Consider the following 15,637-nt stretch of genomic DNA (forward strand, 5'->3'; position numbering starts at 1 on the left):
TTTATTCTGTCTCATCCATTCATTTTCTCCATTGTAGCTGATGATCCACATCTTAAAATGTACCCTTCTCCTGGACTCTTCCCCATGAGACCTTCCATGAACACCCTTAGTAAATTCCTGTAGGCTTTATTCTTTCTAAGTTGTTGGGAAGACAACTTTATTCAACAATGCATGATACAGAATAACCTTTTGGCTTACATTTAATGTTTTCTTATGTTTATGCACCATTAATGTCCATTTTGAGTTTAACGCTTTGAACACAGTTGTAACTAGTTATGAAATGAAGAAAAAGTGAGAAAAATTGTGTAGAGATTATTTCAGAAACACTAAAGGAATATTTCTTAAAATTCTAGCTTGGAGACTGAATATAAAATACTTGTAAGTTATTAAAGAACAGATAGTGACAATGTTTAACTTTATTGCTACAGCATGTACTTGCTCCATATTCAGACAGGCTCTTAATTAAAAAAACGTGTTGATACCCCCAATAGAGGAGATGGCTCTGAACCCTTAGATTGTCTTTAGAGGGGGAGTTCTGATATACACAAACAGTGACAGCATTTGGGGTAGGATTTCTGGTGGTGCTAGGAATTTGTCAGGCCTGGGATGGGAACAGGGGGAGCTTAGCTAAGGATAGCTCTTGATTTCATCATTGAGATATATATCTGGGCAAGAACCTTGTTTCTCATGCTAGATAAGCTAGGAGATGTTGGCATTGTTGAGGTCTTTTTGTTTTTTGGCAGGGGGGTATAGTATTTTTTTTCTTTTAAACTTTTTAAAGTGATGAGAGAGAGAGAGAGAGATCAATTTGTTGTTCTATTTATTTATGTGTGCATTGGTTGCTTCTTGTATGTGCCCTGACTGGGGATAGAACCTGCACCTTGGTGTATCGAGACAATGCTCTAACCAACTGAGCACCTGACTAGGGCCTCTTTTCAAATTGCGATGAATTAGAGGCATATTCTTTCATGAAGTTGACATACTAATACCTCCAACTAGATAATTTTCATGAACTAATTTAAAAATTAGAATTCATCATCATCATTGTAAAAAATAATTTTAAAAAAAGCAATTAGAAAATTCTGAAACTGGGGGTGGAGGGAGGTATTGATTTTCTTAATATGAGCACACACTCATGCTGGCTCAGAGCAGTAGTTCTCAACATTGGTTGTCAATCAGAACCCCTGTGAAGCTTTAGAGAAATACTATTTCTCTGTCCATGCTTTATCTCACTGAATTAAAACCCAGAGGTTGGATGGGTATATTCTTGCACAGAAATATGTTGATTGGCATTTTGGGAGAAGTATTGGTTTGATGTATACAACTAATGCTCAGATTGTCTCTCGTTTGGCTCTTTTTGCATTCTTCATGGCTTGTGACTTATTTAATCACTTATGAATTCCGAGTTTTTCATTGCATGTAATAGTTAAATAGAGAATTTTCCACATGAAAGCCTCCAGCTGTATTGAAACCAACCTCAGACATAGCCTAGGATACATTTCCCCTGGAGCTCAGTCAATACAGATTGTTTTTGGAAGAAAGAAAACATACTACCTCACCTCAGCACTGAAATATTAATTTATTTAATCAATAGAAACTGAAATGTTACCATGTTAGACATACTATGTCCTTTGCTGAACAAGTCACTACACCATTTTTCAAGAACCCAAGAAGGGCTTTCAGAAAAGATGGAGGCATGAGTGGACACACTTTACCTCCTTGCACAATCATAAGGATTACAACTATCTCAAAACAAAGACAATAAGAACTGACAGAAAATTGAAGTGTTGGAAGTCCAGCAACCAAAGATTTAAAGGGGAAGTGTTCATCCAGATGGGTAGAAGGGGTGGAGATGGGAAGCTAGGGCAGAGAGGACATGGTGTGGTGAGGTGGCCATGGTGGTGGTGAAACAGCATCTACAGCCGCTGGTGGAATGAGTGGTCCCTATTATAAAAGCCAGGAGGGACACTTTGGGATTGATCTCGGGCCAAGGCTAGACCACACAGCACATGGTTCCAGTGCAGGGAAAATAAAGCCTCATAGCTTCTAGCTGTGAAAACCAGTGCGGGTTTGGTTGGTGGAAGAAACTGCCTGTCTCCAAGGAGAATTTAAGAGCCCCCACAGTCCTAGAACATAAACAAACCCGCACACTCTGGGAACCATTATCAGGGCCACAGCTAGAGGGGCACCACATATTGGAAGCAGGTGATATAATGGGAAAAGGGGAAAGTACCAAGTAAGCAGCATTGTTCCCTCTCTGACCCCCGCACCCCACATGTAGCACCACAATGCAATGAAACTGATTGCCCTGCTCTGATGGATACCTAAGGCTCTGCTCCTTACAATGTAACAGGTGTGGCAGCTCTGCCTGATACACAGAGGCAAGCACAGGAGGCTGTGAAGTTGAGGAGAGAGAGAAGTATGGCCCAAAGAAGGAGCAGATCAAGGCTCCAGAAGAAGACCTAAGTGAGGAGGAGATAGCAAGCCTGTCAGATGCAGAGTTCAAAACATGTGATAACGATGCTCAGAGAAATTGAGTACAGCAAACACATAAGGGAAGAAATGAAGGCTACACAGCGAAATAAAGAAAAATCCACATCAAACCAATAGTGAAGGGAAAGAAGCCAGGGTTCAAATCAGTGAATTGGAACACAAGGAAAAAATAAACAGTCAACTAATACAGAATGAAGGAACAAGAATTCAAAAAAGAGAGAGAGAGAGAAAATAAGAAGACTCTGGGACATCTCCAAGAGTGCCAGCATCAGAGTCATAAGAATGCCACAGGAGAAGAGGAAGAGCAAGAAATTGAAAAGTTATTTGAAAATAAAAGAAAAGAAAACTTCCCTGATTTGATGAAGGAAATAGACATACAAGTCCAGGAAGCAAGAGAGTCCCAAACAAGTTGGACCCAAAGAGGATCACACCAAGACACATCATAATTAAAATGCCAAGGGCTAAAGATAAAGAGGAAATATTAAAAGCAATAAGAGAAGAGAGTTACCGACAAAGGATTTCCCATAAGACTGTCAGATGATTTCTCAAGAGAAACTTTGCTGGTAAGAGGAACTGGCAAGAAATATTCAAAGTGATGAAAAGCAAGGATTTACAACCTAGATTACTCTATACAGCAAAGCTATACTATTCAGAATGGAAGGGCAGATGAAGTGCTTCCCAGACCAGTCAAAGCTAAAGGAGTTCATCATCACCAAACCCTTATAGGAAATGTTAAGGGGATTTATGAACAGTAAAATGAAAACAACCACAACTATCAAGAACTCAATTTAAAAAACAAAAACAAAAACAAAGTAAGCAAACAACTAGAACAGGAACAGAATCATAGATATGGAGATTATATGGAGGAATATCAGAGGGAAGGAGGAGAACAGGGGAAAAGGTGCAGGGATTAAGAGGCATAACTGGTAGGTACAAAATTGACAGGGGGTTGTTAAGAATAGAAAGGAAATGGAAAAGCCAAATAACTTATATGCACCACCCATGGGCATGAACTGAGGGCAGAGGGATTGCTGGAGGGAAGAGGGGTACCTGGAGGAATTGGGGCAAAGGGAAAAATTGGGACAACTATAATAGGATAATCAATAAAATATACTTAAAAAAAAAAAAAAAAGAATCCAAGAAGTTCAGCATCCCAGAAGGAGGGTTTTGCTTTTCATAAAGTAGTGGGCCGATGTTAGAAAGGAGGACTCAGCGGGGAGTGTGATGTGTCAAGTTGAAGGAAAAAACCAAGAGTGATTGTATCACATCAAGTGTTCTTTTGTGTGTTGGGCTGCTTTTGAAGAAACTAATGACTCCAGAAATTATCTAGATTTTCATTCAAAATCCTTTTTAAGTATAATGTGTTATGAAATAACCAAATTTATAGACTATTAGGAATCTGGAATGTAAAGCTACCTTATAGGTTAGGAGTCCTACCTCTTATTGAGGGCAAAATTACCTTCTAAGGTTTTGCTAACAGGTGGTGAATAAAAATGCTTTCAGGGAGGTGACCATTATCTCTGATAAGGTAGTATATTCTATTTATGAGAAAGTATGTTCGTATATGGAGCAGAAATCTGCTTGCCTCTTATATCCAACAAAAAATAATTCTTTCTTCACAAAACAAACCTTTTCTACAAAATTGCAATGAGAGGAGTATAGGACAGTTTGTCTTTTTCAGGTTAAACACTTCCAGTTCTTTTTCAATCATTAATTACATTCCTTGGATATACTCCAATTTCTCAGTATCTTCTCTTAAGTTTTGGTCTCTAGAACTTGAAGTGGTGTGAAGTGGTCTGACCAAGATGGAGAGAACTTTTTCTCAATGTATTTAATATTTTAGCAGTAGATTACAGGAGGAGATTCTATGTCATAGATATGGAAGGAATAAAGAATTTTAGAAATCTGACTTCAGTTGGTCTGTAGGAAAAGTAGTACCAGATGATGCATTGGTGTACATGTCTGGACATACCCAGGGAGACTGATACATTGGATTTCTTGTGAAAATTCCAACCCTCTATGAACTCAAAGAATTATTTGTTTTGCAAGATGATAGTCCAATGTTTTTCCTTTTAGTAACTGATGAAATTACTGAAACCTATGCAAGGATTGAGTAATGTGTAAGAGGGAGTGGCCATCTACCAGGAGCAACTGGATAATCATAGGTGCCTATGTGAACTTGGCTCCCAGATTAAGGGTCAAGAAGGCATATGATATTTATGTGTGGCATTAGATATATTTCCTATATATAGATTCATTTAGTGACTTTGAAAGTCACATTCATGTTTTCTTAAAACCATTTGAGTTTTCTTCAGACAGCTCAAGTTAAGTCATAATAATAAACTTGCTTTTGAACTTTCCTTTTAAAAAGAAATACTACTTACCATTTAACACAATCTGATTATTTCAAAATAGTTTGGAGACCAAGACAGCCATATTGACCACTAAAGTTGTCATATTTATGTCCACTTTTTATTTGAGGTAAATTTCCAAGGACTGTTTATATTATACTATTGAATCACAGTGTTGGTATAAAAATATATACTTCTCACTTAAAAACTAAAGATAAAGAACAAGTTGGTATTCTCTAGTCTAGAGGGTTAGCAGAAGAATATTAGCTTTATCATGGTTCTATTCTTTGGATTGTTCAAGAACTCCAGAGACTTGCTTGGTCTTGAAAAAATGAAGGTTCTTAATTCAGGGAAGTTGATACTGTTACTATTACACAAATAGTGCTTTTTCACCATCTGTAAGACTCTGATTCTCCTGATGGACCAAAGAAGTGACTGACTTTTCTAGGGAGTAATTGTAGCCCTTGACATTGTTCACAGGAGTCTATGTTTCATGTCCAGCTCCTTGCAGATACCCCATGTAGCAATTTTTCTGTTGACAATGTAGCTTTCAAAAGAGGGCATGGGCCTCCACAATATTATCAAGGGAAGATTTTTATTTGCTAATTTTAATTCCTTCTAGAAAAATTATTTCTCTGCAAAGATCATCTTGCCATACTATCTTGTTTTAAACTATTTCAAGTCTTTTGTAGAAATAGGCACATAAGATTTGTAACCTTAAATTTATTTAATTTTCTCACAATGCTAAGGATCATCAAATGAACATGGCCACTTAGGTGAAAAATATTTAAGACATAATTTCTCTCTTTTGTCCTGGTCAGTATCTGCATGCAGGACATATTGTTTTTATTAGGAGAGAGGTTGTTGCTACATTGAATGACCTCAACATGTATTTTTGTTTTTCTCTCCTTTGATAGCAATTTAAATTCTCCAGATTTTTGTGCCTTACCATTTTGATAGTTTCTACCCCTGTTACTAAATTAAAAGGAAAATTCTGTTAGAATTTTTGTTTTTATTCACTGAAGAAATACATAAAAGGAACTAATAAACTGATTTGGAATTTTGATAGACTCTCAGCAATACAACTAGGCAGGTATGATTAGATGTCAAGAAATATGTTGCATTGGGAATTGGGTCCTTAAAATGTTTTGTGCAGTGCTTAGGAAGAGGGAATTGTTTGCCACTAACCAATCCATTCTGGGTAGAACCGAGTAGGAAGGCATCATTAATTTTCTTCTGTTAGGCACTGTGCAGGATGTTTAGTCTGCACACCTCGTTTCTGTTTTCTTCAAGTTCACTTATAAGAGAGTTCGTCAGAAAAAGCCCTTTTAGAATGTAAAGGCAAAATACAAATGTCAGGCACAGTTCATATAGGATTTAAATTCACTCATGCTTCAGATCATTTTTGGTATGTTTCAGGTGGTAAATTGAAGAGAAAGAAGAATATGAATTTGTGGAAGCAGAGTAGATTATGAATAGTCTATTTTATTACAGAACCCCACCAATGCTGTTCTGGAATAGGTGTGGGATTCATTTGCCCAGCATCAAGAAGTGTGACTCCCAATGCAAGAGTTTGGTGAAAAAGGAAAGGGGCTGTTTATTCAAAGGCTGTACAGATTTAAAATATTGGTGGATTTATGCTGTTAAGTCCCACTCCCTTTAAAATCACACAAGAACACATAGTCCTGCCTCCCTTTGCCAAACCAGGCCAGTTTCAGAATACGCCAGCCAGAGGTGCTGTCTTTCAGAAAAGCAAAAGTCTGCAGATCATCATTCCTGGTCATAGCTCAGCTCCAAGCTGAGGTCCCCTGCAGCTCCTTCAGCTCTGCAGCCTTCTCCAGTCAGACCTCCTCTCACTCCAGACTGCATGGCTTCTCTTCTCTTATTCCAGACTGCATGACTTTTCCCCTTACACACCAGACCTCGTGGCAGACCTCATTTCTTACAGCCTGCTTTCATTTAAATGCTCAGCCTGGAACTTCCTGCGTGACTTCACATCTGGCCCCTTCTATCACGTGCCCTATTTGCCAGTTCCCCTGTATCTTTTACCTTCTCTTGGCTGCCATCTTTAGTCAGGGCAGAAGTTCCCAGCGACACATGGACATCTTGGGTGGGCTTCTGCCTCCTTCCTCTTGCCCAGGCATCATATCCTGGCTATGTCATGAGTCCCTGAGTGTTTTCACAGTCACTACATAATTCACCCTGTGTGGCAGCCTCATTCCCTTCAGGAAGGCATGGCTATTAAGTTGCCATTTTTATGCAATGTATCTTAAATGCTGTACCACCCACTTCCCCTTCCCCCAATCAAGAATTGTGGGCCTCTTTTCCTATTTTCAGGGGACTTACGTTCTGCACCCTGCTACAATTTGATTAGCTGTCTTGATCAATACTACCAAGAAATACAATGAGAGAAGTTAAGCTTTTCACTGTGAATATGGTTAAACCATTTAATAATTCAGTTAATTGGTTTACAGATTTAAATTATCAAAATCAAAAAGAGATCCTCTTTGTAGAGATTTACCCACACACATCCATTCCCCAATAAACTACACAATTAGAAAAAAGGACAAGAATGTAAGATTTTGCATGAAAACAACATAAATAAATAACTGAGAACCATATTAAAATGCTTTCTGACTTCCCTGTGTTTACATTTGTAACATAAACATTAACACACATTTAATCCTTAATTTCTTGGTATTGTGAGAAAAGAGAGAACATAAAATGAAACTTTTACTAGAGTCAGTTGTATAGTTTTGATAACAGAGGTGGATTTAACAGCGGGTGCACCAGCTGCGCGCCTTGGGCCCCGACTTCTGAAGGGGCCTGCAAAACCTCAACTTTACACTTTTTTCTAATGACACCAAGTTTGGTTTCACTATTATGCTGCATAAAATATGATTAACGAGTATTTTTATTTTCCCTTTCTCTCTTTATTAAAGAGCCCAGTGTTTTCTTCTGTGCCCAGGGCCTTAATCGACTTTAATCCTCCTCTGTTGATACATATTAAAAATCAAATTAAATAACTTATTGTGAAAAACCACAATTAAGCAGCTTATAACTTTAAAAAATATCTTTTCTTGAAATTGAATAAAATTTCTGTATAGTGGAGTCCTTGTTAACAAGTATAAATTGAAAATTTTTACCTGGTTTTGAGTATTCAAAATGTCTGAAGGAGAGCTTGGGAAAATGTGATTTTTCAGGTACATTTTGCAGTGGGAAAGAGACTATTTGCATAGTTATGTCTACCAATCTGTCTGGGTATTTGGAAGTGTGTTCTCTGGGTGAGAGAGGCAAAATGAATAATGTACAGGCCTGGATCCCTAAGGCCTGGACAGAAGAAGCAAATGTCTGCAAGGCCATGGGAGTGGCCCACTACTGGCCCAGATATGCTGCCACCATTGTCTGTCTTATATTTATATGAAGTGTTGGTTCACCTTTCTATCATTGTTCATTGTTTCTGGACTTTGAGTGGGTGCACAGGTTTTTGAACTCTTACTTCAGTCAGAAAACTAATGCACACTCTTCTTAGGTGAGATAAAATTGAAATTGCATTTAAGATCAGGAAATTAGGAGTGATAAACATGGGGATTTATCATTGAAATGTATTTTCATCCTTAATTCCAAACATTACATTTATTTTCTCATACATCATACACACAGAAAACCTAAACTATACCTTTACTAAATTATAATATTTGAAGATAACATTTTTCTTGATCTCTGAGACACATCTGGATTAAAGTATTTCTATTTTCTGGAATAGACAAGAAACATACCATTTGCTTATGTCTTTTAGCATATAGTAGTTCAATGGCAATGAAAATTTTGAGGACTAGATGCCTCTTCTATGAAATTAAAAATAGAGGTCCTAGATCAAGAAGCGTAGGAGAAACAAGATGGCGGAAGAGTAAGTGGAAGCTACACTAACCTCCTCCCAGAACTAGTCTGGATTTACAACTTAATTTTGGAGAAATCATCTGGAATAACCAACCAAACACTAGCTGGAGAGAAGTCTTATAACCACGGAGAGACAGAAAAGGCCGCTACATCACAATGTGACCAGTAGGGAGTGCAGAGACGCAGAAGAGCTGGCTGGGCTCACACGGGTGGCAGCTGAAGGGACTGAGAAACAGCTCAGCAGCCGGGGGTTCCCCCTGAGAAGGGCAGGTTCTAAACTCCCAGCTGGGCTTCCCAGCCTACAGCAACAGAGTGGAAAGTAAAATAGTATCCAGCTGTGAAAAGCGAAAGGATACAGGGTTTCTTGCTAGCTGGAGAGAAACATCCGGAGAAAAAGAGCTCTTAAGTGGATCACATATGAAAATATTTTGGCCCCCACTTATCCTGGGCTCAAGCAGAGGGAAGGCAGAGAGGACTGGAGATGCTCGGTGAGAATTTGGTGTGGTGGCTTTGAGGAGAGAACTGGGGAAGCAGCTGACTGGGTTCCAGTGCTGACTCATCCCCAGTATTGAAGGCAGACCATACTCCTCCCCCACTCCAAGTGGCATAAGCCTGAGGGGAAGCAAAAGCCCTGCCTATAGGAATTAAGCTGCCACACCCATGGTCCTTAAACCTGACTGCTAATCACAGATTGAATAGATTAACAACTAAAGAAGACAGACAAAGGCAGTAGATCCCTGGAAGTCTCCAATAGGCTGCCTAGGCCCAGACTGGTATAGGATCTGATGCCACCAGGGGCAGATCCAGGAAGTGCAGATTATTCTAAGAAGCACCAACAAACAATAGGTGTCACAAAAATGGGGCGACAGGGAAACAACCCCCCATCAAAAGGAAAGGTAGAGTCCCCAGAAAGAGTGCTAAATGAAATAGAGGGGAGCAAACTATCAGACATGGAATTCAAAACATGGATTATAGGGAAGCTCAATGAGCTCAGCGGAAACTATAAGGAACTCCAGAAAAACTACAAGGAACTTACTGAGAATTATACCAGCATGAAAAAGGACATAGAAGCTATCAATAAGAGCTAGGAGGAAATGAAGAATATGATCTCTGATGTGAAGAACACAGTAGAAGGAATTAAAAGCAGGCTAGAGGAAGCAGAAGATCGGATCAGCGAGCTGGACGACAATGTAGACAAAAACTCCCAAACAGTGCAACAAAATGAAAAAAGACCGAACAAGACTGAACAGGCTCTAAGACAGCTGCAGGACAACATGAAACATAAAAATATCCGTATCATAGAAATTACAGAAGGGGAAGAAGAGCAAGGGATAGAAAACCTCTTTGAAAAACTAATGACAGAAAACTTCCCTAACATGAGGAGAGAAAGAATCATGCAAGTCCAGGAAACACAGAGGGTCCCAGTGAAGATGAACCCCAACAGGCCCACTTCAAGACACATCATAATTAAAATGGCAACATTCAAAGACAAAGAGAGAATCCTAAAAGCAGCAAGAGAGAAACAACAAATAACATACAAGGGAGCTCCAATAAGGCTATCATCAGATTTTTCAGCAGAAACACTACAAGCCAGAAGGGAACGGCAAAAAATATTTCAAGCAATAAAAAACAAAGGCATAGAACCAAGAATACTCTACCTAGCAAGACTCTCATTCAAAATGGAAGGTGAAATAAGGAGTTTCCATGACAAAAGAAGGCTAAAAGATATCCTCTCCACCAAACCAGCATTGCAAGAGATGCTGAAGGGTCTGCTTTAAGAAGATGAAGAAACAGAGAGAGACAGAGAGGAACACGAATACAAAGGGGGAAAATGACAATGAATAAGAACTAAAAGAAAGAAGGAACTTCTAACATTTGCAACAACATGGATGGAACTAGAGAGAATTGTGCTTAGCAAAATAAGCCAGGCAACGAAAGAAAAATACCTTATGCTATCACCTATTACAGGAAACTAATGAACAACACAAACAAATGAGCAAAATTGAACCAGAGGTATGTAAACAAGAAATAAACTAACAGTAACAAAGGGGGAGATGGGAAGGAGAGAAGTGGTAAGAAGGGGAAGGGTCTAGTAAAAGAACATGTATAAATGACCCATGGACATGGACAACTGGGTGGGGACCGAATGTGGGAGAAGGGGGGCAGGATGCAGGGAAGCAAGAGGGGGAAGAAAGTGGGACAACTGTAATGAAAAAACAAACAAACAAAATTTTTAGTGGGGGAAAAATGAAAATATAAAAAAGAAAATGCAAGTTCAGTGAATATTAGAAGGACAAGGATTGTCCTTCACACTATATATTTTTCTCCCTATCTGATCCCTCCAGAGTTTGGCATTCTAAAGAAGTAAGTAATGACATAAGTTTTTCTTTGCATAAAACTAATAAGACCAATTGTTAATAGAGATTTTTTTTTTTGACTAAGACTTTGACTGGAATGCCATGCCTAAAGGAGACATGACTGGGCTCTGGTTGTTACCAAAAAGCCCTGAGGAACTGTGATTGACTTTCAAAGGTAATAAAAGCCCACGAGATAAAAAGCCTGGTACCTTGGTTGGATGCGCGGTCCATGGCAATCTTTCCAGGGAAGGAATGAAGGTTGTTTTCCTGAAAGATGACTAGAAGGGACCTTAAAGCACAATGGAAAACCAGAAGAACTTGGAAAAGACAGGTGTTTGCAGGCAAGGCTGAATGCCAGATATGTGGTTCTGCTTCTGTGCCCTGAAGGGCAGACTGAAAGTCACCCTAAATGTTCCTTGTGTAAGTTCCAGCAAAGCAGAACTAAAGATCATAAGTGATCATTTGCTGCTCTTGTTATGTTTATGTAAATGAACAGGGTAAATTAAAAATGGACTTAATGCCATCCCTTTAATGACAAGGAAGGTAATCTTAGGGAGAAAAATTGTGATTCAAGGAAAATCACAATGCTCAGTGGTAGACTATAAAGTAGTGGAGCTAACCGTCTTTAAAGTTTCTTTTTATTTAAAATTTGTTTTCATTTGAAAGTTAAACTATGTCTGTGGTATTATCAAAGATGTTTAATTTACAGGCAAGAAGAATGTCAAATGCCTTGCAACTGGATGTCTTTCCAATAAGACAGTCTTACAGATTTAGAGGCTTATATGTGGGTTATGTTACATAAATTAACATGCGTTTTCTGTTTTCAAAGGGTGTAAGCCTATGATCTCATTACCTGAGTGACTGTCTGTACATTTAGGCCTCACTTAATCCTGTCTGCATCGCTGCCTCCTGAGACTCAATGGTTTGGCTGAACTAAGTGGCTGGGTTGGTGAAGAATGGGGTGGTCTGTGGGCTTCATTTTAAAACTGGTTTCCCTTTTCTGTCCTAATGGCTTGGACAGAAAGAGCCCAGAGGTCTGAGAAGGGGGAAACCTAAAATATTTCCCTCAGCCCAAACTAAGTATAATGGGCAAAAGGGTTTTGGACAGGTAAGATGTGTCTGGCACACCTTCCTCCAAAGAAGCTCTTTTTTTCTCTAATGTGGGACATTGAAAAATTAATACCTGTATTTTGTCATCTAGTGGTTATAGATTGAATGATGTCTTTTAATCCTGTTGCCAAATATGTTACCTCCAGAATACAACAAGGATGCCAACCTGTTAAATCAAGCATGCCATTGTCCGGGGACAGCCAACCAACCTGGAGTCTGCACGATCCTTCCCCATGTGGGAAGGCCACCCTCCCCTCCACACCCCCACTCTTATTAGGGATTTCTGGACCCGAGGGTAGGTAGGACGACGACCATGTCCAGCTTGAAGCAGCTAGAAGAGCTCAAGACCTTCGCCCATTGTCCTTTATAAGATTATAAAGAACCTTAAGTCTGAGATGGAGGGATTGTTATTTTTTATTGTTAAATTAATTAATTATTTAAAAAATAGAAGAAGAATATATGAAAGGGTGAGGCAGGAGAGCTTGTATGTACGACCCATGGGCATGGACTTGGGGGGCAGATTGTTGGGGGAGGGGGTTGGGTGGAGGGGAGCAAAGAAAAAAAATTGGAACTATTGTAACAATATAATCAATAAAACATACTTTAAAAAAAAAGAGGTTCTAGTCTTTCTCTGACAAGCATTCAGTTGCCCCACTAGAAACCTCAGTTATTTTTAAGTCCATCTTCCCTCTCAAGACTTATCAATTTTATTTTCTAAATATTGCCCTTAAAATATCCATCAATCTCCCTGACTTTAGTTTTCATCTACTCTGACCCCTTTCCCACAATTTCTTTTTTAAAACAGAATCTTATAGGATCTTCGTTCAAACATTTATTCATTCAAAGCTTCTGGAAGGACACACAGTAGTGAATAGGGAACAAAATGAATACTGACTAAGCTGACCAAATTAGGTACATTGTCCTCCAATTTATCCAGCTTATTCTTTCATGGTGCCCTGTTTCTAGATGGAAGATAGGCAGACACTTGTCAAACTTTCTTACCCATACTTTCTTAGTCTTTATCATTTTCTTTCCCTTTCCTTCCATTTTTTCTTCCTCTTTTCTTTTCTATTTCATTCAGTTTCTCTTATAAAGCTGTTAATCAACTACTTTCTCTTTCCCCAGGTCACAATGGTCTCTTGTAGGCTATTCCTTGCTCTTCTGTCTGCTTTCTCAGCCTGGAACCCCACTCCCATTTTCATTTCCTACTCACTCTGCAATGACTCACCTCAAATATTCCTCCTCCATAAACACTCCTCTCCTGATGTAGCCTGGACAGTAATTTCACATTGCTTTCTCATTATTTGTTCTCATTTCTAAACTTTAACTTTCGCTGAAGGAGAGTCTATGTTTTCTACTTTTGTGCCCAAGAGCCTAGCACAGGGTCTGAAACAACATAGGTGTCAATAAATGTTTGCTGATTTGAGTAAATGAAAGAATGTCATCTCCCTAGCTAATGTTACACATTTTTCATTTGTCTCCAGGCACTTTAATTTTGGACTTTAGCCAAGAGCATCAGTTTGGCTGCACGGAATGGACTCAATTAGTTACTATAAATTTTATTCCTTTACTAGCTTGTAAGTGACCATTCAACTATTTATCTTTTGTCATATTGCAAACAGTGTTGAACATTTGCAGTTGTCAAGTGTTTTGCCAATCATTGAGAATAAAAAGATGTCCAGGCCAGATACCTCATTGCCTTCATTTGAATTCCTTCTAGGAAGGAAAATGAAGACTAATCGGAACAAATTTATCTTCTTACACACTTACGCTGGCAGTTTTGTTTCTGGGCTAATCTTTCAATTCCAACAAAAATGTGAGTAAGTGGAGGGCAGCACCAGTTGACATATTGATCTAGTTATAAATGGTCCTGAACGGTCCCTCTTGGCTTTGGCTAATGTCTGAGCTCAGGCATCTCTGCAAGGCTGAATTATATCTAGGTCAACAATCCCTTAGTACCTTTCTTCCAAGTGAATGCTTAAAAACTCACATAAAATGTATTTTCTAAGTAATGCAAAGGTTGAAAATGAATAGGTTTTATTTAGTTTCAATCTTATTGTTCTTAGATGTTCTGGTTTATTGGTTGTGATTTTGTTTATCAAATGCCCACCCCTTTTCTGTTTCTCTCTGCTCAGCCTTCAGAAAAGTGCTGGCATCTGAGGCAAGTGAAAGGGAGGAGCAAGTTTTGTAAGGCGGCAGAATGTCAACATTCTTTTTCCTTCTGTTGTCTTGTGAGTGATACCAAGTCATCTGGTGGCTCCTTGTAGCAGAGGAAGGGATTATTAATTGTTCCCTGATAGTTCTCTCAAGGATTTCTCAAACCACCAATTTAGAGTAGCTAATGCAAAGATGTTAGAATGACAAACACATATTCTACAATAATAAGTTTTGCACAGGTCTTATTTTAGTTATTTTCACACAAACCCCCTCATCTCTCATGACATAGGTAGGATTAATATATAGAGAAGCAAAGCTAAGACAAATGACAACATCTCTTCCCAACCACTGAGTGACCTGGTTACACAGTAATGAGTATAAACAGTGTGGTCTCTGTGGCAAGGGAGAGAAAAATGCTGACAGAGCACTTGCTTTGATCAGATTTTTAATATTATAGGAAGAAACTGACAGTGAGAGGGAGAGATAGGAAGGGATGAGGTAATATGGAATGAAGATGGGGAGACCTATTTATAGCTGTTCAATGTCATAACTCAGGAGCTTTGTTTTGCTCACTCAGTTAACCGATCTTACCCAGTATGCTTGTTTGACAGCCTTAGATAATAAATTCCACCTTAATCCACCTAGTAGGTCCAGCAGAAATAGCAGGAGCAGAGCAGCTCCACATAGAACCAATAAGTCCACTTCCAGAAGCAAAAGGGTAATTTGTTCTGCTTGCTCACTCCATCACTGACCTTCCTTTTTGATTGCTGCCCAGGGTACCAATTAGTGCTAATTGCTGCTGATGGTGGTGAAAGATTCTGTGACAACTCTCTGCTAAGAAAAGGGCTAAGACCCTTAACTCATTTCATGTAGACTATTCCCATGAGAGGAGGTATTTGGGGATAATTCATCAATAAATCTGGGGTGGAAAAAAGAAGATCATTACAAAGAGCACAGTGATTTTCAACAGGCCTGTCTTATTATATATAGTCCACTAACAGCTAATGAAAAATCACACTGTAATTAATTTTCCCAGAAAAATGAATTTTTCTACCTCTTATCCAGATCTTACTTTGATGTTGATGGACCAAAATTCTTACTAAAGTAAGAGTCAATCTAATTATATTTAGGGTAGAAATTCACTGCTTCAGCAGGAGATCTTTATGCCCAGAAAGTAAATTTTTAAGAGTCTTGCTATAATGTGTCAAAGTTTTCTGAATAAAGTTGAGTAAGCATTGCTTTTAAGGTCTTTGAATTTGGCTGACAAGA

This window comes from Furipterus horrens, unplaced genomic scaffold (assembly GCF_987537825.1).
Source record: "Furipterus horrens unplaced genomic scaffold, mFurHor1.1.pri manual_scaffold_12, whole genome shotgun sequence".
Classification (NCBI taxonomy): domain Eukaryota; kingdom Metazoa; phylum Chordata; class Mammalia; order Chiroptera; family Furipteridae; genus Furipterus; species Furipterus horrens.